The sequence below is a fragment of the Anomalospiza imberbis genome, chromosome 14 (assembly GCF_031753505.1).
Source record: "Anomalospiza imberbis isolate Cuckoo-Finch-1a 21T00152 chromosome 14, ASM3175350v1, whole genome shotgun sequence".
Lineage (NCBI taxonomy): Eukaryota > Metazoa > Chordata > Aves > Passeriformes > Viduidae > Anomalospiza > Anomalospiza imberbis.
This window is the reverse complement of record NC_089694.1, coordinates 10892887-10915872: the sequence shown is the minus strand read 5'-3', so window position 1 is coordinate 10915872 and position 22986 is coordinate 10892887. Positions and strand designations below refer to the sequence as shown.

The window sequence follows — 22986 nt, the reverse complement described above, 5'->3', positions numbered from 1 at the left end:
TTTTTCATTTGAGTCACTGGAAGACCTGCCAGTGCTTAGGTTACAAAGTGAGGCATTGAATTTTTGCCTTAAACTTTCTATTGAAGTTTCAGTCAGTTCCTTTAATTCCCCATGCTCAGCTATGAGCTCTAAACCATATATCCTGATCATCTTCAGTAAGCTATGGTCATTAATGAAAGACTATTATCTGCAGTAACATATTGTTTCTGTGCTTCTCTGTTGCCCACTGAAAAGAACGACTTGCATAGTTTGAGTTCCTACTACCTTTGATTAAATAATATATAACACAATCAACAGCGGTTTCCAATTTCAAATACAAAGCCTCCTGCCTTCTTCAGTACTGCAATTTTCAGTTCTCTGTCAGGTCTAAGTTACTGACATAGAGGGACTTCTAACAGATACAGTATTTTCAATTACAGAAGCTTGTGTTCATTCAAAAATATTTCACAAATATGTCAAAACTAGCACAAAATAAACCCTAATGATTCAATCTGCTGCAGATCTCTGAAAAAAAATAGTTTTTAACATGGTCCTTGGAATTTTTTTTTGCTGTTTCACAAAGTTTTTCACCATAAGAACATCATGTTCTGTAGTTTATTCTTCCTTAAAGGCAATCCAAATAGAAAAGAACATCAAGACCAGAGTGAGTGCTCTACCAAAAACCTAAATTGGTTTTCTCCTTGATATGAAATATTTGGCTTAGAAAATATCAGCTTTTAGTAAGGTAGCAAATACTGAAGGCCAGAAACATGAAAGAAATCTTGCAACAATATTTTATGAAGATTAAAGGTAGACAGCTCCAGTAACAGCAGGAATGCCAGACTAGTGCTGGCATTAAACAAAATAACTCAACACTGGCAACATAGGCAAGCTTACAATTTTGAGGTTATAGAAGACTGTTGTTTTACTAATCATACTGCTTAAATTAACAGCATAGGTGTATATATAGAACCAAACAAGATGCTTGACTTGATACTGTAAAGAATTTTGTCTGAGACATTGGAATTATAGAAATTAATGATAGCAAATGCTGAACTGATCAGAAGATGTTGGTATTGCTAGAGGTGTATGATTAAAGAGGTCTCACAAGTATGTATTTTCATCCCTTTACTATTAGAAATTTTAGTACTAGGCGCCCAGAAGAAAACATGAAATCCCCTCTGCTTCTGTTTACATATAATGGTGAAATCAGAGAAACAGTACATGAGAAAAGAAGGAAGGCTATTAAATAATGGTAATGAACACTTTGATTTCATATTTTTTTTAAACTATTTTCTTTCAGTATATACATGCTGCTGTCTAGAGGATTCTATCTTGAATTATAAAAGACAAGCCTTGGCTAAGCTTGTCTGTGTAAGACACATAAAGGGAAAACTATAGACGGATGTTGTAATAGTTCAAGTAGTGGTTTTGTTCTGTGTTTGTTTTTCTAGAATTTATTGTTCCTAGATGCTTTCATATACTTTTAATTCTGATACCATAAAATAGCATTTTCCCTGACTTCTGCTAAGACATTACACAGAAATATTTTTTTCTCTGTAGAACAGTCCTACACTCATTTCCAAGTTTCATTGTCCAGTTGAAAAAGCTATGATTTAAAGGAACTCATCTGTTGGATCAAGTAATACAAGTAAGATAAGCTCTGACAATATGAAAAGAAGAATTTTTGTAAATATAACAATTTGGTCTGGATTACTTCAGTGAAGTACTTGTGTACTTCATGGAGGGTATTTCATCAGGGCATGACTGGGGGATAGAATTACCATTTGATTTCTAGAAGGAGATTTCAAAAGTCTTCTAATGGTTAGATTCCTGTTATCTGCCTTGGGAAAAACCAACCAACCAACCAACCACTTTCTTATATTAAACCTTTAGAAGCATCTTCCCAGCTCGTACCCTGCTTAGGAAGCCACACTGCACATGGAGTTACTTGCACATACAGTGTGGAGCATGTCTTCTGGACATGTTCATGCATCAGTCTGTTATTGCAGCTGAAGAGCATTTTTTTCTCTCCTCGGGAAAATGACCTCAACTTATCACGACATTTTCTTTGTGATAACCCTGCAGTTATCTGACTTTTTCAGATTAAAATTCCTGTTATAATATTTAGAGGGTGGGGAGAGAAAAGCCTTAGGCCAGATGGAATAAAATTCATTTCATAGAATGGAAAAAGAAAGCTCCTTATCTTTACCCTAGTAGCACAGTAAAGAGGAAGATTTTCCTTTTCATTCTTTTTTGCTTTTCTTTTTTTTTTTTTTCCACTTTTTTCCCCTCCCCTCATACTAACTATATGCTTTCAGTTCAGTCAAGAATCTAGACACTTCCCCCATTTTTCTTTTTCTCTTTTGACTGTGTGTTCTTCCTGCTTTTATTGGCAGCACTATAAATGTAAGAAGTGAAAGGATTTTCTGGGTCAAATCATAGTCTGCTATTATTTTGGACAGCAGCATCATATATCTTTCCTTCTAAAATTGGGTGTCATTCCCTTGCACACCTCTCCTTTGGAGGGTTATGTCAAACTCTTGAATGTGGGGCTTAGAAATGTCTTATCTTTTCTTAGAAAGTGGTTTCTTTAACCAATGGTGCCCATTTTTGCCTAGCAAATAGACAAAATTATCCACAACATTTTATATATGTTACGCAAGTAACTGATTCACAATAACCATTGCCTGTCCCTCTGGAAAGCAATGACCATTTTACTGTACTAAAGATCTCTTGTTCAGCTACTATTTAGAGGATATTGTCACACATCTCCTGACATTCTTCCCATTCTGTGTATGCTTCCTCCACACAGCAAATGCCCATCTTCTTCCATCAGCTCTATCATATTTTTACCTTGATCACTAACTACAGTGTCATCTGATTCTTATTTTCTATATGCCATATTTTGTATGCATGTTAAAAGACATATTCTTTTACAGATATAATTAATAAAATTATTCTGAACAAAAAATCCTCCTGGGAGTTTCATCAAACCATACAACTTTCCTCCCACAATCTGTTTTCTTAAGCTTAATATTTAATTAATCTTCTATTTGAGTAGATGAAAAGCATTGATTTTTATACATTTTCTGATAGGCGATAATTAGTCACGTCCTCATAAACTACAATACTTTCCCTTATGATGTGTTGAATTTTGTCAGCAGGGTAACAGGCTGGAATACTGAGAAATTTACTAATCTGTGAGCATAATTTAATTGGGTGGCTGCCTCAATAAAGCCCTTTCCCTTTGGACCTACACGCTGTTTGCATAGTTAAAGTAGAGACAGCTAAAAGAGGTGTGCAGGAAGGTCACTGTCACTCCACCAGCTCCAGAGGTGAGTTCAACTGCTGGTCCTCATCCTCCCAGCAGGAGCTCAGCTGTGGGGTCTACCTGGCACAAACTCAGGTCCACTGCACTCCCCAGAATGGAAGTGGCAACCCAATATCACTTGTTTCCTTCTCTTTCCTTTTATAGTGTGTATTTTTTCATACAATGTATACACTAAATTCCTTAAATAACAAGTTTCATTAAGCACTATCTACTTGTCAAATACAGGATAGCAAGAAGATCCAAGAGCCGAGCAGTTCTTGATTGCGTGACGCAGATTTTCTGGGCTGTATCATACATACTAAAGTTCTCTGTCTGCAAGACAAGGCAAAAAGACATCTTATTACAAAAAGTAAGACAATAAGATAGCTTTGGACAAATTCGTCCCATACAAATCATTGTAGTGAGACAAACTGCATGTCTGTAGCTTCACAATAACAAGCATAGCAAATAGTGAGCCTATCACTGAGATTTCCTATCACTGAGATTTCCTAAATTGCAAAACTATGTGACTGACTTGTAGCTTCTTACTATTTTCAAAGATATTAACTGTTTTTACTGAGTTTTTTTTTTTTCATGCTTAATCTCTGCTCTTGATGAGATTATTCCACAGGTTTTGGGGAGTTGTTTTGTTCATTTTTTGTTACTTGTTGGTTTGTAGGATTTTTTTTTTTTAATGGGGTGAGGAAGAGTACAGAGAGGGGTAAACAAGGTAGACCCAAACAGTATGAATTACGCATGAATTTAAGCAAAGATGCAGATTGAGGGAGTGAGAAATTACAGAATTAAAGGATACTGGTCATTGGTACATCTGGAATTTGCAGTTTAATATGTGAACTCAGTTGTACCCTTTGCTTTCAAGATCTTTCTGCATATTTGCCCACAGCAGTACGATGGAGGTACCGAGTCAGCCAGAGCCTCGAGGTGGAGCTTCAAGAGCTTTCTTTGAAGTGAACACGTCAAAATACACCAGAAGCCCTCTGATCTTTGAAGCTGTGTTTTAGTAGAACATAAAATAAGCTGGTGGAGGTAGCTTTTTAAAGAGGAAAAAAAAAAAGGACAGGACAGACCAAGTAAGAAGACTTTAAAATAAGCCTCTCTTGTCCATTGCAATATCTGCAGATTATTATCAGGAAGTTGAAAGAGCTTTGTACAATTCTTGCTCATCAAGCTGTGTGCCAGTCAGACGTTGTGAGTCTGCTGTGGCTCAGGGGAACTAAGAATCCTTAAGCTCACCCTAAAACAGCTCATGTGTATCACATCTTTGTATCCGTATATTTTTAATATCACATTTTGTCAGGACTAGGAGTGACTGCTTGTGTCAAGTACGTGGAAATCTCCTGTTGAAGGCATAAAGTATCCGTTTATAGCAAGATAAAACCATAGATATCAACTTCACTGTGTCTGCATAATGTACATATTATGCAAAAGTGGCTTCAGGCAAGTGTGGGTTTTATTTTTTTTTCAAGAAGGGATTCCATCTATGGAAGAATTGAACATATCTCTGATAAAGCAATTTCTTTTTTTGTAAGAGCATGCAAAAGATGCTCTGCAACTTGAAAGATTAGATGAGTCATCAGGGAGACAGATCAGCAGCTAAACAATGGAATTAGAGTAGGTGCTGTATTTATTTGTATCGTGATACACAGTTCAGTACAAGGGCTCATATCTTCTTCCCATATGAGGGGTGTGTGTGTGTTCTGGTAAATACTGACGTGTTACTAAATGTGATTTTTCTCTCCCTGAAATGATTGTACTTGAACTGTTGAATCATTTAAGTAGTGGTGAAGAGACCACCACAGTGTGAGCATGATCCCACAGACTGCTGGAGGGTTTCTTTCAAGATAACTTACCAATATGAAAGAAATGTCTTTAAAAACGGAGAGAAGCAGTTAGATGTGAAACCATTTTTTTTTTTTTGTGCATAACCTTCAGTTTTTATTAAAGCCTCTTTTTTTTTTGCTGCGTTTACAAGCTAAACCAGCTGTGAAAGGTGCAAGCATATAGTTTGTATTCAGCAAAGATCTGTCATTTTGTGCTTACTGCAAGGCAAATGGCTCTGCCAGTTGGGGCTACAATTTATCAAGTTGGCAGAGTGACAATTTTCATTGCTCCTGAAAATTTATCATGGATAGTCATTTTTGAAGGGTTGACTCTTTTGTTTAAGCAGGCTTTTTATATTTAGACTTATCAAAATGGCAATTATTAATGTCATTAACCCATGTGGCAAAGATCAGTTTTGTCCCTGGAACCTTGAGTATGTCTTCTTGACAAAGGGATTTATCTGCTTCTGCGGTTTCCAGGGGTCACGGAAATATAACAAAATATAATGGTAATATAAGAAAAAGCTGTTTCCCTAAAGACCAATGAAAGTCATTTTCTTCTCAGCTGCTTTAGCAAGAAAACAGTGTAAAGCAGGGAGAAAAAGGTGAAATATTAAATACTAGTTGTCAAAATTATTTTTATGTTTGTTGTTCTGACTTCCTCTCCTGCCCTTAGAGGCTTGGAGACTGACTCTCACATTGAGAGGGTTAGTAACATCCCCCTAACCACAGCTCAGCAATAAGACCCTTCTATATTGCGTTGTAGAGAATAATTCACCAGCCCCAGCCATGAGTGGATTTAGACACAGTTCTGTGAAGTATCAAGTAGATCCCCAAATACATTGAGCATCCTCAGCTTCATGGCTCTGAATGGAAGGAGAAAGTGCCATGTTCTCTGCAGGCTCAGGACACAGCGAGGAGAGGACTGAAAGAGATCTGGTGTCAAAAAGGAGTCTGAAGGGTTATAATTTGGTAAAAGCACTAGTTGTCACTGTATATATCTGTATGTATGCTTCCCCATATCAGCTAGAAAAACTCTGTTTAGATGAGCTAAAGGCAACTTGTTATGCAGCAGAAACTAGGTAGGCACATACACATTTCCACAACCATTCGAAAGAAAAACTGAGTTAGAGGTGTCTTAACTCAGAGCAGAAATTATCTTCTCCCCAATTTACTAAAAAGTTCTGTGTTCTCTCTGCTTTATGAAAGGATTACATTCTAATTTAATGCAGAGTCAATACTGACTGCTCCCGTAATTTCCTCACTGGAGCGAGAGCAGGAGAGTTAAGTGCACCTGCTTCCAGCCAGAGGCGTTCCCCAGGCTGCCAGGCCTGCAGAACCCCACTCACTTCAAAACATTCATTTCCCCAAATAATTCTTTCAATATCTGGGTTTTTTTTTTTTTCCTGTATTTCTTTCCCCCACAAACCTCCTGAACAGCTCCTACTACAGCACAAATATGAGTTTAAAATAGAATAGCTGAGAAATTAGTCTGTGGCCATGTTGAGGTGGAGCTCATTGAACGGCAGCTCCTGCCCAGGGCCAAGCCACCCACCACTTTTCCTCCTCGTCTTTTTCTATTTTTTTCCCTTTCCCTTTCTAAAGTATTGGATTATGGATTTTGAAACTACTGGCTGGAATCCCCCTTTCCTCAGGAACACCGCTATGCAGGAGTTGATTCTGCGCCATCTTCCTGAGGGAAAGCGGCTCTGAGATCCTCAGCTTGTCCTCAGGAGGGGGACGAACAGCCGCGGGCTCGGGGAGGACGATGGCCACTGGCCCGCTGAGCTCGAGCCGGGGCAAAACCGCGGCCTTGAGCCGGCGGAGCGGGGAGAACCGGGGCAGAACCGCGGCCCCGAGCCGGCGGAGCGGAGAGAACCGGGGCAGAACCGCGGCCCCGAGCCGGCGGAGCGGAGAGAACCGGGGCAGAACCGCGGCCTTGAGCCGGCGGAGCGGGGAGAACCAGGGCAGAACCGCGGCCTTGAGCCGGCGGAGCGGGGAGAGCCGGGGCAGAACCGCGGCCCCGAGCAGGCGGAGCGGGCAGAACCGGGGCAGAACCGCGGCCCCGAGCAGGCGGAGCGGGCAGAACCGGGGCAGAACCGCGGCCTTGAGCCGGCGGAGCGGGCAGAACCGGGGCAGAACCGCGGCCTTGAGCCGGCGGAGCGGGGAGAGCCGGGGCAGAACCGCGGCCTTGAGCCGGCGGAGCGGGCAGAACCGGGGCAGAACCGCGGCCCCGAGCAGGCGGAGCGGGGAGAGCCGGGGCAGAACCGCGGCCCCGGAGCGGGGCCGGCCGGGCCTGAGGGGAGCGGCCACGGAGGGGCCTGCGGGAGCCCTTCGTGGGCCGGCGGGTGAGGGGGCAAACAAAACAACTGCTGGGGAAACGGTGGTTTCAGGCTAAATAACTAGAAAGGAATTTTAAGTCAGAGTGCCTGAACGTGCCCTAGGGCTAAAGGCAGGATTTATCTCATACTACAGGCCAGCAGTAGCTGATGTTGAAGAAATGAAAGTTGGTATAAAACCCCATCTGTGTTGGGAAAGTAAACAACAAAATAATTTTACAAAACTCTTTTTCTTGAAGGGGAAAGAAATCTTTGTAACTTATTTAAAATGCTTGTGTAAATTGTGTATTAAAGCACAGTTTAAATGAGCCCATTTCCCATTCCCACAGCCAGCACAGCATGTTCCTGCGCCCCAGTTTGGCAGTCCCAGCTCTGGCCGAAGCCCAGTTTAAGAAACAAAACTTAACTTTTCCTTGTGAGATCTGTAGGCAGCACTATCATTCCAACCAGCAAGTAGATCTCTCTGGACTTTGTATTGCTGCATTCTCACTCCTCAATGAAACAAAAACTGCTCTCTCCTAAGGCATTAATGTTTTCCCTTTGTCTAATTAAAAAATATTTTTTCTGTGTTTATCGTCTCTTTTTCACTTTTGTATAAATGATAGGCTACGTCCTGACATAAAAATTGTTCAGAGACATTGCACAACACTCTCTATTGAAGGAGCACAGTAGCTGTGGATTATAGTGCTATGTTTCAGGCTTTTATCAACGTCTTAATTTTATGGTTTATGAATAGGTTTAAACAGCAGTTCTGGTACTCTGTCTGTCTCCTTTTCTGTCCCAGACCTCTTTTTCTCACAGAGGATTGTCTTTGGAATGTCTGCTGTGTGTTTTCTTCTGTATGTACCTTGCACATACAGAGCTCTACACCAGCTCATGGATCTCACAATAAAGCTATTGCAGTTCTAACTTAAATGTCAGATCGTAAAGCAAAACACTGGTAATTAATAGAGCTGAGGCCTGCAAAGAGGGGTATTTGTAACATCCAAAGGGAATTAATTTATCAGATATGTCTAACCTTGCATTTCTGAGAATGTCATCTGAGAATAATGCTCATCTAAACTAGAATTCGAAAAAAGTTAACAATCAATTGAATTAAGTGGCACAGGTTCAAAGAGAAGATCTTATCCCTTGCAACAGATATGACAGCATTGCCCTTGTCTCTGAAAAGCATTCAGCATTAATAATGGTAAGGACTTGTTAGGAACTCAGAATCTAGATCTCCGAACTCCTGTGTTACGGTTGGCCCCTTTCACTAAAATATATTGAAGTACCAAGAGAAGACTTGAGAACAGTTTTGGATTTGCTGTGTGTGTGGCTTAGGTCTGTCTGTATTGAAAGCTGACATAGATAAAACAGTCTTAGATTGCATGGGCTTAGAAGAAAACAGGGTTCTTTGAGATCTTTCAGAAGTAGCAGCATAGTTAATAATAGAGACAAGTCCTGGCACTATGAATGTGAACTGCCCTTGTTTAATGCTTTCAGATTTAGAGCTAAATGATAACTACTTTATTTGTGTCTTTGCTAGAGTTAATGTTTTTGATGGAATGCCATTCCATCAAAACCTGTTCAGTGTGGCGTGGTTGGATTTTTCTAATCAAAAGAGTTTTTTCTCCATATTAATTTTGATTACGGCTTCTCATAGAGCTATGAAGTGTAATGTTTACAAGGAATGCTTTTTCATACTCAGGACAGCAAATGTCAGATTGAATAGTTCTTTACTAAATTTCCTTTGGGCTTTTCTTTAAGTGAGATAGATGTGAGTAGTTTCAAATGGTATTAGATCTTCATAAATCATATTCCACCTTTTTTCCTTGTCAAAAGCAATGTGCTCCCACTTGTCAACAGGAAATTCCCACTTTTGAGTTAGACTTCACCCTTGGGAGAGAAAACATGCACTTCTAACCAGAAAGAAATGCAAGTAGATCTGCAATATGCAATGCAGGCATGAGCATTGGGAAGTTGTTTAGAACTGACTTAGCTTTTTTAGAACTGATTTAGCAATTTATACAGCCAATATTTTAATCTTTCAAAATCATCACCACAACAGTATTTGCTGATTTGTTTGCCATAGCATACCTCCAAGTACTTTGTCTGGCTAGCTAGTCATCCCTGACTGTATGTTGGCCATAGTGTTGCTGGTTTGAAAAATAAATTATCATCTTCTCATTCAGTCTCAAGATCTTTCTGAATTTGGAGAGTCTGTAGCTTATTTCACCATCTAGAAACACATTATGTGGTACGCTGTTTTCCGAGTGGGTGAATTGTATTCACTGCAAGCAGCAAGGACTGGTCAGCAGTGATGCTATACTGTGTATTAGAAGCTGGAGGATGAGACATCAGCATGATTTTCCTGCTATTGATGCTAAGGTAAAAGAAGGCACTGTATTCATAACTCCAGGGGTTGATTTCAAAGGATCATTTCACATTCCTTGTTGTAGGAGTGGATGGAACATAATTTCAGTATGTGAAAAGAAGAGGTTGCTTGAGAGACTCTCAATTCTTATGGGGAGAAATGTAAATTTGGAGAAAACCCTGGGGATGGTTAGATTATAGCAATGGCCTTGGGGCACCTGAGTGTCAAAGGATGAAAGGAATATTAGAAATGTTTCACGTCAATGTTTGCACATTTGCTTCTGCTTGTTAGTGTGCAGACAATAATGCCTTTCTCTTTGAGAGGGCGTCTGAGAGAGGCTGTGACTTGCTGGTGATAGAAATTCTCTGATCAAAAAATATATTAACATGTATGAAAATCTTAGGTGAATTTCAGGCACGAGAATTGTCAGAGGGGAAATTGGTTGTTTTTTCAGTGTGGCCATGATTTCCCTCACACTTTATTAAGAAGGAAATTGTTTCAGAAGAAACATACGGAATATGATGAGAGCTAAGGTATTATACCTTTACATAAATGAATCCTCTGTTTTCAGAATGAGAAAGATGGAGGTTTGCATCACACATTGATTTGCAGGTGCCTCAACAGTAGCCTGATCACCCCAGTTGATTTTACAGGAAAATTGATAGAAATGCGTAGATCACTTTTTTGGAAATAGGAAGCATGAGATTGCAAAGAATAGAATGTTAAGTCAAGTGGAAAAGATTGGGTTTGATTTGTTTTTTTTTTAATTACTGGAAAACTCTTTAGCAGTTATTAGTTGTCAAAATCATGAGGTCAGTAGTGTCTAAGTATCTGAGCTAAATGATGTTATGGAAAGTGCAAAGTTCATGTAGGAGCTGATTTCCAATCCTGCAGCGCTGCAATAAATAACTTGTAATGTTTTTAATGAGTGAGAGATTTAAGTATGGCTTTTTCATTGAAGTTTATGGGCATGAAGTTTTACCTATGGACCTACAGTTTTAATGAACACATCAATTAACTCTGGATATCTATGATGAATTCTTTTTTTAGAACATGACCAAATGGTGAGCAAATGAAATAACCAATTTCATAAATTGAAATGAAGATGCTCTGTAGCCTTATCCAGCACTCATTACATTTAGGATAATTCCTCTGTAGTCTTTAGAGAGTGTTCAGGATGATCACTGCTTCTCAAATGACCATTTTGATTAACAAAGAAATAAAATTAGGCTCAGTGTTTTGACAGTTATTGCAAGGGGATTTCAGTTATTGTCTGTGGATGGGCTGGGAAAGAAAAGGGGGGTTTAAAAAAGATTTTTTGATGTTTTTTTTCTCACCCAGTTGATATTCTTAGGGCTAGATATAAAATGAAATTTATGTGAAAACTCTAGGCCACAATTAAAAACACCACTTAATTGCTACTCAACATGCTACCTTATCCTGTTTGCTTAAAATCCCCCCATGGAGAGTTATTGCAGGGTAAATGGTCTAATTATGTGAAACATATAAATACTATTACCTGTCTATTCTTAATGGTAATAGCAATCTTTTAAAAGAAAAGTGGTGGCCTGTGCAGCCCTTCAAAAGAAACTGTGTGGATACCATTTTCCTACTGTTGCAGCCATAACCAAGCAGACAAAAAAAGTGTCCTAATTCAAATTTAATATTTTTTCCTGTCTCCAGTAAAGTGACTTAACATTAAGGGGAACCTCTGTTGCCTGGACCTTTGTCTCCATTTTGAAGGGTCTGTGCTCTCTTGTGTGCTGTACAGAATGTCTGGGTACCTAAGAAGGGTATGGGTTCATCCTAAAAGACAGGAAATCTGAAGCTTTGGTGCTAAAATACTTCTGTTAGATCTGGCTTTATAAACCAATCATAGCTAACATCATTAAATGTATTCAGCTTGGTGAGCATTTTAAACAAGGATGTATAGCTGTTTCTGTTCAGCTTTAATCAAATGACCTCTTAGGTCTTCTAATGAAAGGTCTGAAAAGCTGACTCTGCTTTGTAATGTATTATTCCAATTTTGCTTGTTAGCAGAGATATCTTTATTTAACTTTTCTCATTGACTGTTCACTTTTACCATGAAAAATCAGGATCGTTATCTAGCAGGCCAGACCAAAGCCAAATAAATGGCATGGTTCAGTGTGGCTTGTAGCTGCATTCACTTAGAATTGAATATACTTGAACACAAAAGTCCTGTCTGAAAAGCAGCACAGTTCTGTGCGTTTGTTTAGAAACCAATGTGAACAGAGAAAAAGTAATAGCTGGTCACCTAATGGTTTTCTCAGCTCTGCTGGAGAAAGAAGGGCTATGATTATATCCCCACTTAGAGTAAATTGTAGTAATAAATCCTGCTTGATCATTGTGCCCCCATGGCTAATAGTGGGCTGGTTTTGTGTGACCAACACAACAAATGTATTTCCTCCAGTTACAAATAAAACAATACAGGACAGTTCAGGAGGAACTGATTTCTGTGGAATGATCACAGGCCTGCTTGTGTGAATAATAAGAAAAGGTTTTCAAAGCTGAAATAATTCACAATGAGAAGGTTAAAGAGTAATTCTTTAATTTTAATTAGTAATTCTAAATAAATAGCAACAAGATGTAATTTTTATATTTGATTTCCCTGTGGTTTATTTCTTTCCTTTGCCCAGACCTTTCTATTGAATACTCTATATCATTTTACATGTTATCTCTCTGATACTGCCATCAGGTGCAAAATCCTTCAGAATATTAAATAGAATGACTTTAATAGTTTAAACCAATAGTTTAGTGAAGTATTCGATGGAGCAGTAACATACATTTCAGTTTGACTGCAACTCTTGACTGGTACTTTTAACTTAACTAGACTTCATTTTCAGACAAAAACATGAAGACATGCTTTTCTGTTGGATCAATAATAGCATTTTTAAAAATATTATTGTGTTTATGTTGGGTTGGCTCTAATTTACTTAATTTACAGAACAGCTTACAGCTCATAGAATCATAAAAGAGTTTGGGTTGGAAGGGACCTTTTAATGTCCCTTTTGGAGGTCATCTAGTCCAATCCTTCTGCAAGGAGCAGGGACATCTTCAGCTACATGGGATTCCTCAGAGCTGCCTCCAACCGGGCCTGAAATATTCCCAAGGAAAGGGCATCCACCACCTCTCTGAGCAACCTGTTTCAATGTTTCACCATCTTTCTTCCTCTTGCCTAATCTAAATTTACCCTCTTAAGTTAAAACCATTTTCCCTTGTCCTATTGCAACAAGCCCTGCTAAAAAGCATCCCCATCTTTCTTAAAGACCTCCTCATGATAATGTAAAAATAGGTTTGGCAAAATAAACAGCAAAGCACACTTTGTGCTCTTCCTTTCCCTTAGTCTCGTGCCTGCATGTGTGATTTCCTTTAGTCTGTCAGTGCTGCTGCATGAATATAAAGATGATAAAGATGTGCTTTCTGCTCATGTATCAGAGCCATGACAGGAGTCCTCTGCTAAATCTTGCTGGGTGACTGCCCCAATTCACCTGGCATCTTATTAACTCTTGGTACACGGCACTTCAGGGTGGTAACTGCCTCCCTAATAAAGATTGCAAAACAAATTGGATGCCGCACATGTCAGTCATAGGCCTGATATTGTAGTGCAAAATCACCTGTGTCAGCACTCTAAACTGGGAATTGCCCTGACCCAGTTATGTTTAAACAAGTGTAACATGCCAACTAAGAACACACAAAATCATTTGAAGTCCATACTTTTAGTTCTGCAACAATTTCTTTTTTTAGTATAACATGAATAAAGTTGATGGAGTTTTTTTCCTACTTAGAATATAAAATGAAAATTTTACTAGAAGGGATATCAGGTTTCAGAAAGTATGTGATTTTTTTGGTATTTTCAGTATGCCAAGTTTCAGAAACAGGTATTTGGATCGATCAGATAACTCTTTCTTTCTCAAAGAGATTTTGAAAAAATAAAACTTCTGCACCTCAGATCTTTTTCCAAAGTGGCTCCCTATTCTTTATGTCTTCCTAACAAATTTTAATCTCTTTTAAGTTATTCATCTCATTTTGTCTCCCTTAGGATACAGAAACATTCCATCTCAATTTGATGTGAGAAAGCACCTAAATCACTGCTATTGCAAACCTGCCAAGTCTAATTAAATTTTTGTTCTGTTTAATTTATTAATTCCCAAGATGAAAACCATAATAGAAGGAACTAGGCAGGACTGCAGTTAAGTAATAGAGAACTAAAATTGAAAGAGAAACATTATGAGCCATTTTTTTATAGTGATGAGACAAATAATTTCATCTATTTCCTGACATAAAAGGCAAGAAAGGAAAAGGGAGAGTGTACCAAATAACACAGGCAGGAGAAAGAGCAAAATTGAGTGAAAATTTTCCAAATGTCAGAGGAAATGAAATAATAAATTCTAAAAGAAGCAGCACCCATTTTGCTTGGTAGAGTCTTTTCTCTCAAAGCTGTCATGTTGGGAAAATGGAAAAGCTCTGAAATGAATTTTAAACCTGTTTGTGTTAAAGTTTGGGTTTCTTAGACCTGTTGGCAGCAGGTGTCTTTTCTTAATATTCATTATTCATGTAGCCTCACAATGCATTTCAATTTACAAATGAAGAGGTATACAAGCCTTTCTCCACTGCATTAAATAGACGAAATATATTACTGCCTTTGAGCTCATAATGCCATTGCTGGAGCTTGAAAGTTATTTGCCTGCTGCAGCTGATAGCCATATGAGTTGCAAATAAGTTTTATTTTGATGAATATGTGGATGAACAGAGTTCTTTCATACGTCTTTATATTTTACTGGATTATAATGTACTTTCTAATATTATTCTGAAATAGTAAGTCTCTTCCTCATATCTCAGAAAAATGAGTCAAATAGAAATAGGTTTCATTTTTTGTCATAATTTTCCACTAAAAGTAATGTGTGTGTGCCTGATCCTGTTAGGTGCCGAAGGATTCAGCTCACGCTAGGCTGGATCTTGAAGTCCTTAATCTTTGTTCAAGCCACGTCCCACTGACTTCGGTGTAAAACTTGCATGAGCCAGGCCTGAGGTGAAACTGAACTCCCAATCCTGTTTGACTGAAAGCAGTACAAATTTTTGTCTATTCATCTCAGCAGGAGCTGAAGCACGACTAAATCATAACCTTAGTATATTACCCATTAACACCAATGGGATTGGAAGATGCAGCAGCTTGCAATGTCTCTTATTTAAAAACAGCCAAAACCACTAAGTCATTTCTCAGTGTGAAGTGTTGCATTTTAAAGGGGAAAAACTCCTCCTGGACCTGAGCTGCTGTAACTCCCATGCTGAGAGATCCCTACGTGAAGAAGGATAGCTCTAAAGATGAAAGGTTGAAGGATTAAATTCCTAAACCATTACCAGAGTTTTATTTATGTACTTAGGTCCCATCTTGTAACAACCTGATAATGAATACTAATAGCGGAAAAAAGCGGATGCAGACTTTAAATATGTGCAGTTCTTGGTGATTCCTATTGCCTTTGAGCAAGGAGACACAGAGCATCTCCCAGAACCCTGAGTTTTGCATAGTTAAGTTTTAGATAACCTTCTGCATGAGGGGTAATCTGAAAGCTACTGAAGTCATTCTGAGTACTGGGCTAAGTCATATTCAGCCTTTTCTCCTACTAACTTGCATGAGAGTTTGGTAACTTAAGGAGCAGAATTCTTGTATTAGCCTAAAGACTTAAGTGAAAATAATAAATTAAAGGAGAGCCTGACTAAATTATTAAAATTGGTGTAAGTAGGTCTTGTGCTGTTTTGTGATGGGTTCATGCCAATCTAAATTTGTGCTGGATGTTTTTTTCTAGCTATATGTTCTTGTTGCCTGCATGAGCAATTGTAATATTAGATGTTGAGACATATTGCCTCATGAGCCATATGGACCATGACCCTACTGAAAATGTGATTAATTCACAGATTTTATTCCTCTGATTGAGAAAATACATTGGTAAGAGAAAGGCATGAGAGACATGGTACATTGGTCTACTCGTTTTCTGCTACTTGAAAGAAAATGAACAAGAGTTTCCAGTCTGCTAGCTGAATTGTTACTGTCTGTTCATTCCCTGCAAGAAACTCAGCAGAATATAAAATGATCTTTAACTCTCCCCAGACACATCCTTCAGCATACACACTTAATTTCCTGATATCTTTCCATGGCTGAATTTGTACAACACATGTATGTCCCTAGAAACACTGCAGAGAAGTTGAGAAGTACCTTGCACTCACTCTGGATGCAGTGAATGACACTACATATGGGCAGGGCATGACATGTTTATATAGAGGTACACAAACAGTTGGTTTATTCTGAAATAGAAACCTTCAGATCTGCAAAGTGTCCATGAAAAGACCCAGTAGGTACTGTCTGAGGGCATCTTCATTTCAGATTGGGAAGCCAGGGCATAATCAGAGATATTCAAGTACTGAAAAGGTGAAGCAAACTCTTGAACACACAATAACATTGTATTCGTGTGTATTACTCTTCATCTTGTGGGTTTGTTACCATGAGCAAAATTGCCTCTGTTCAAGTTGTTGCAAGACGTGAGTTCTTAAAAAGGACTATTTCCTAAGAGTATACAGTTGTGATTAAGGTCTACTTAGAAGTCTTTTATGGTTCTTCTAAAGATATCTGTTTGGCAGGGTTAGACTTGCGTATCATTTCAGTGCAACATATGCATTGTGAATGCTATAAGGAGATGGCTGGAACAAAACTTCTTTTGGAAGAAGTAATGAAATAATTTAAAAGTCTCTAATGGAACAAATTTTTATTTTAAACTCAGCAATTTAGAGATTTTGAGATTTCATATTGAGAAAACTGAAAAATGTTAATCTGCTGTAAATAGCCCTAAATCTCTCTGAGCTTGACAGGCCATGCTGCTTTAGTAGCCCAAGACTGCTGGGCATTGTTGCTGGTAAACTGAATACATCTGTGTGCTTGGGCTGCTAAATGAACTTTCCAGACAGGAGCAAGATTCTGTTGGAATTAATAAAAGTAATTACATTCCTTTAGAAATATGCATGGCGTTAAAACAATGCTGCTTTTCAGTTCTGATTTTGAGATTGCTGAAATGGCACCACTGCCAGCTGCAGTCTCTGTGGCATACACAAGCCTTGCTCTTGAGCCATTTGGAGTCTGGGTTTAACACATTTCCTTTACATGCTGTGACTGCACCATTTCAACCAGAGTAATACTTTTTTTTCCTCACTCAGATCAAGTTATGTGGTTTTCCCAAATTAGAAGTGGAAGTGATACTGACATCTCACAAGTTCATTTTGTTCAGTTATAATTAGGGGATTGAGAAGTAGGTGGTGGTATTCCATGTGTAAGATCTAGGTTTCAGTGGAAAGAGTTTTAAGGCTGTTTAGTAACATGCAATAGGGAGTGCATTTTATAATAAATTTCTGCTTATATTAGCTCTCATGAATCTATTTTGTAATAGTTAATGACTTTTTAATGTATCTTCCAAACAGTTTTACAAAAATATTATGAATATTTTAATCTGTTTTTTTTAATTACCAAAACTATAGTTATAATTGCCTATCAAATGACAGCTTCTCTACCTTGTTGTGAAATAAGAAGCATTTGTTTTCACATCACATGATACAGTTAGCAGTGGTTACAGTCAGAAGTATTACATTCCCTGTTTGTGTATGATATTCAGCCTCAAGGCAAGTATTGAACAGAAATATGTTGAATTTTTATGATTCAGAAAACAGTGTCAGAGTTGACTGTAACAATGTGAGTTAGTGCAGCATGAGTGAAATCTGTTGAACTGGAGTACAAGTGACATCTTTGCTTCTATAAATCTTTTGCATCTCAAAAATAATAGGCCAAGGGTGGAAGTGGTAAGAGTGCTAATTTATTCACGGTGATGAACAGTGAGTTAAAATATAAATAGATATGAATGTGATGTTCCTTTGCAATGCCATTTTGGATTGATGAGAGGGATTTAGTGATCTCAGTGTATTTTCTGTTTAGAGGTTTTTTTAAATTAATATTTTATCTTAAAACTTTTGTCTTTTGTTGGTATATAACCTTTCTAACAGCCTTTAAAAATGGAGGTTTATTATTTGCAGACAATTTCTGTAAGTGAAAGAGTTGGAGCAACAACGTAAACTGCTAAACCTCGTTCATAACACTGTGAAGAAAACATAATTAGCTGTTGGTTCAAAAGCAGAGGAAGATTAATAAGTTAGTGAAGTCATGATTTTGGAGAACAAATTACTATGGAGACTGAGTTTGAAACCATTCAGTTCAGGAGCACAGCTTATATACTGGTCTGTGAAGGCTTGTGATTGTGTCAGTTTGGGTGTCTCAAAACAGCAGAGAATTGTGTGCTGTGAGATGATTCTGCTTTTAAAGCCACAAAACCTGGTTAAGGGCTTAGGTTTGCATCAGAATTGTGTAGGTGCACCTGCAGAGGGTGGAGATCCTTGTCAGAGTTCATGGCTGGTATAGCACAGGCATTTGCAATGAATCAAGGCTAGGAATTTCTACTGCTATATCAAAGCAAACAAAAGTAGTGCTTGTCCTTGATGAGAAAAAATTATAAATTGTGTGATGTAACTTACTTCAAACTGAATGAATAGTAAAAATGAAGGTAGAACTTTCTAGAAACCTTTTATGAAATATTGTTTATCAGAAATAAAATAAACATGAACTAAGGGACAATAGAAAAAAGAGAATTTAAGATGTAGAATTTTAGCTAGGCCATGTGTTATTAGTATTTTTGTTGTTACTATTCATTTTATCTGATTGCTGTTTGCAGTAAATTTTTCTTCTCCCCAACCTGTGATCTTCATTTTTTGTGCTTGCAGTCAGTGGGGAAGGGGGAGCAAATCATGGCATAGTTTTAGGGGACTACAAAATTGGAGAATATCATTCCTAAACCATGACATTTGGGAGGGGGGGAAGGAAGGAGATATTTTCTTTTAGCTCCAAGTACAGAGCTCTTTGTTGGCTACCTATCAATTTGTTTTTTCAAAATGATATTGATTTTTGTCTGTGTGCCAGGTTTCTTGCCAGTTTTCACTTCAGATACTAATGTCCCTTGGTAGAGAACATGCAGTAATGTCAGGAACAGGAAGAAGTAAAGGCAGTAACAAAGGCATCCTGAAACAGCAAAGGGTTCCTTTGATGGGACAAACTGAATTCCCTAAACAAAAATCTAACATCTCTTCTCTTTAACAAGTGCTTTGATAAACAATGGGAGAACTTAAGAAAGAAATCTCCTGTCATATTTTAACCCCAGCCAGCAACTCAGCCTCACACATCAACTGACTCAATCCTGTTTGGGAGGGTGAAGGAGAGAATCAAAGGGTAAAAGTGAGAAAATTCATGACTCAAGATAAAGACAGTTTAATAAGTAAAGCAAAAGCCATGTGCACAAGGAAATCAAAACAAGGAACTCATTCCTCATTTCCCCAGGGCAGACAGGTGCTCGGCATCCTCATCCCACATAATGGTGACAGGAAGACAAACACCATCACTCCAAATATCTCACCTTCTTCCTCCTCCCCCGCTTTATATGCTGAGCATGAGGCCCTATGGTCTGGGGTATCCCTAACATCAGTTGGGGTCAGCTGTCCTGGCTGTGTCCCCTCCCTGCTCCATGTGCACCCCCAGCCTCCGGGCAGCTGGAGTGGGGTGAAGAGCAGAGAAGGCTTTGGCCCTGGGTGAGCCCTGCTAAGAAGTGACAAAAACATACCAACACAAAATTCATGTTTTCAGCATGAATCTCAAACACAGCCCCATACTGACTACTAGGAAGAAAACCTTCACAGCCAAAACCAGTGTATCTCTGAAAACTTCATCACTTTTAATAGCATTGTCCCTGCAGGTTAAATAAAAGAAATGTCACCATCACCCATGGTTTTCCTTCTGAGAAGTAATGACCTCACCCAATTCAAGACAGGTACATCTCATGCAGTGTGTTTGCTAAGTTAACCCATTGATGGCAGTATGTGGCCATCACCTATCAGAGCAGGACAGGTAATCCCTGGTAACTTGAGTCTGGATTCCCCAGCAGTGTTAACACTGCACTTATTTTCACATTTGTAGGTTTTTCACTTCCTTCTTGATAAAAGTGACAATAGTGTGCTCTGTTTAGAGGGGGAAATGGTTAGATAGGACTACTAAAAAAGGGTGTGATAATAGTGGAAAAAAACCTATGGTTAAGAGTGGAGGAAGAGATGTGAGAATTTCAGTTTCTTTGGAAACTTCTTTTTATGATTCTCAAAGAGATGAATAAACCCAAAGAAAAGAGCAAAAAAAGGTAGTAGGGGTTAATTTCCTTTACTATACACAAATCAGTCTTGAATTCTTTTGAAAATGTCATCTGGGAAAAATGTGTGATGGAGCTTCATATTCCAGTTCCTTTTCTCAGAATATAGTTAATGGGTTGTACATCAATGAAATAGAAAAGTAGGGACCATAAAATGGTCTCTTTCTACATAATCTTTCACTTTGTTCCCTTTTGGCAATATGAATCTGCTATTTCTTTGGATTCAGTGTTACAGCATTAATAGAAGTTGCAAGTAAACAGTGCGTGGTTTCCTGCAGTCCCAGAAAATCTCACGGGTCTGATCTTTAGGATACTCATGGGAAGCTAAGAGATGAGGATTTGAGTCCCCTTGGGCTATGAGGAAGGATTTGAATGGAAGTCTCCAACTTTTGTGAATGTTTCAGTGATGAGGCTGTGATAGGAAATGTGCTGTCACTTTGCTTTCATGCAGGAGCCTGTTCTGGAGATGGGTGAGCACGTGTACCTCAGTGTGGCTCAAGGATACTATTCTCAGCATACAGGGCTTCCATGTCTTGTCTCAGGGATATAACGCAGGAGAATATAATTTTGGTTTCTGGATTCTAAACCTGGGCTCAATAAACAAACATCCAAAGATTACAACATTCATTGTACTGGAAATGATGAGGTTTTTTACTTTTTATTTCCTTTTTTTTTGCTTGCTAACCTGTTTCAATAGCTAGTAAGAGGGTCTTGTAGAAGAGAAGTGTGGATCAAAGACATTGGTATTTTCAAAAGAAATGTTGGCTATTTTGCTTATAAACTTGTTAGAGGGATGACATTTCAAATCAGGACAATATGCCTGACAGAGGGACTCTGTTGTTAAAAAGGCTTTGATTTTTGTGAGGCAAAGAAAAAGTTTTAAGTAAGGGAAGATTCTTAGAATAAACTGAAAGCTGTGGGGATGATTATCATCTCACTGGGGCTTTATAAAGATGACAGTCACAGGAAGACATCTGTTAGAAATATGCACCAGAGACCCTTGTGAGCAAGGAACAGAAGTTTCTGTGCTAGAAAGGTAAGCAGCCAAACTGAAGAAAATAAATATCAGGACAGATGTGCATCAGAGATCCTGTGATAAATTATATTTATCTGTCAATTGTTATTTGATATATTCTAGTAATTCTGGTGAAAGTTAACTATGTAAAACAGGCAAGTAACTCACTTCTTGAGTTTAACTCTGATTCCTCCAGGAAGAATTGACATGCAGACTAAGAAAAAACTGCCTAAGGTGCAGGTGGTATCCAAGTGACTTGTAGAAATGTGGGTATGCAAGTCAGGAAGGTGGGAAAATTATTTCAAGTCTAGACTCTGAACAGGGAAGGAAGTCACAAGGGAGTGCTGGTACCAGAAGTGAAGGGCATGAGTCACTGTACAAAGAAAACAGTGGGATTTCTTTCCTATTTTTATGTCTCTGTAGGTCCAGCTCCTTCTCCCAAAAGGGCACAGATCACTGCCTAACCTGGCTTTGGCTTTTTTTTGGTGTAGTCGGTTGGGAATTTTGCATCTGGTTGCTCCTATCTCACTATATGGCTGAGCAGCAGCTGCAGCTTACCCCATGTTGTTGTCAGTGCTCATCCACAGATGGAGTCTGAATCCTTTTTCTTGTTCCTGTCAGTGTCTGCAGCAAACAGACTGGGTAATCAAGTTCCTGCTCTCTTCCATCTTACAGTGGTTTCCATAATCCTGTATTTATGTTTCGGTTTTGGGAATTATATCTAAGCAATCCTTTTACTGAACTATATTTACCTCCTTTTGAAACTGTAGCTGATCTAGACTATAAAATATTAAACTATTATCCTCAAAGGAAGAAAGAAAGTTGGCAGAGAAGCTCCAGAGAACAGACTAAAATAAAGCACAATTTTGGCATTTGTGCTGTCTTCATCCAATTATCTTCTTAGGATTTTATATCTTGTCTTTAGTTTCATTATTTTCGTTTTGTTTTGATTTTTAATAGAAAGCCAGAATGGAGAAGGTAGCTATGCTTATTTGTTAGTTTAGCCTCCAAAGATGTTTAATTTGTTCTATATGATAAATACATGACAAGAACTGCAATCATATTACATTTTTCCTGATCTTTTTACAGAGCACCATTGTACAATATATCGCTGAAATGTTGAGAGCTTCTTTAAGAAAATTAAATTATAAAATTTCTCTTCTGTAGTATATCAGATTTATTTGCTCTTCCTTTCCCTGTGGAGGTAGGTGAAAAAAGTGCCCTTTTATGGCAAAATTTCTCAGATGAGCTCAAGGGCCTCTCCATCTCTTGACATTGTGTGTAAATATTTAAAGCTGATTTTACATACCATGCTTTGCTGTAAAATTAAGTCAGTTCTTGGATCACTATGTCCCATTTGCTTAATTTGCCTTTTGAGTCCTCTGGCTTTGCCTTTACATGGGAGAGCACCTAGATCCTTCAGTGGGAATTTTTAAAACCCAGGAGATTGAAAACATTTTCTTTAATTGTCATTCCTATTTAACTTCTGTAGGGAATATGCGCTGACCGTGGAGACCTTCCCTCTTCATCAGTGTGCCAGTCCACTCAGTGTTTACTCTCCCTCTGTCTCTTCCAACATTACTCTTTTATGTTCTATTCCATTTCACTAACAACATATTATTTTTAATTAAGTCTGTTTTGATTTGACTCTTTACAGGTGTTGGTGCTTCTATGTCATCTTTTCCTGTGTGACACCTGTGTACTAGAGAAACTTAATCATTTTAACCACAATTTTCTTGTTCAGCAACCACTACAGCATGAGAAAGATGTTCTCTTAGAACTCAAAAAGAACACTCCAGTCTTGGAGGGCAGCATTTTGCAGTAATGGTCTTGTTAGAGAGGAAA

The 22986-nt window shown here is 38.4% G+C and overlaps 1 protein-coding gene across 1 annotated transcript in view; it reads left to right on the top strand.

The window, feature by feature from the left end:
* TENM1 (teneurin transmembrane protein 1) overlaps positions 1-22986 on the top strand; it is an 838901-nt gene that overhangs the window by 69374 nt on the left and 746541 nt on the right. The gene's annotated exons all lie outside the window — the stretch shown is intronic.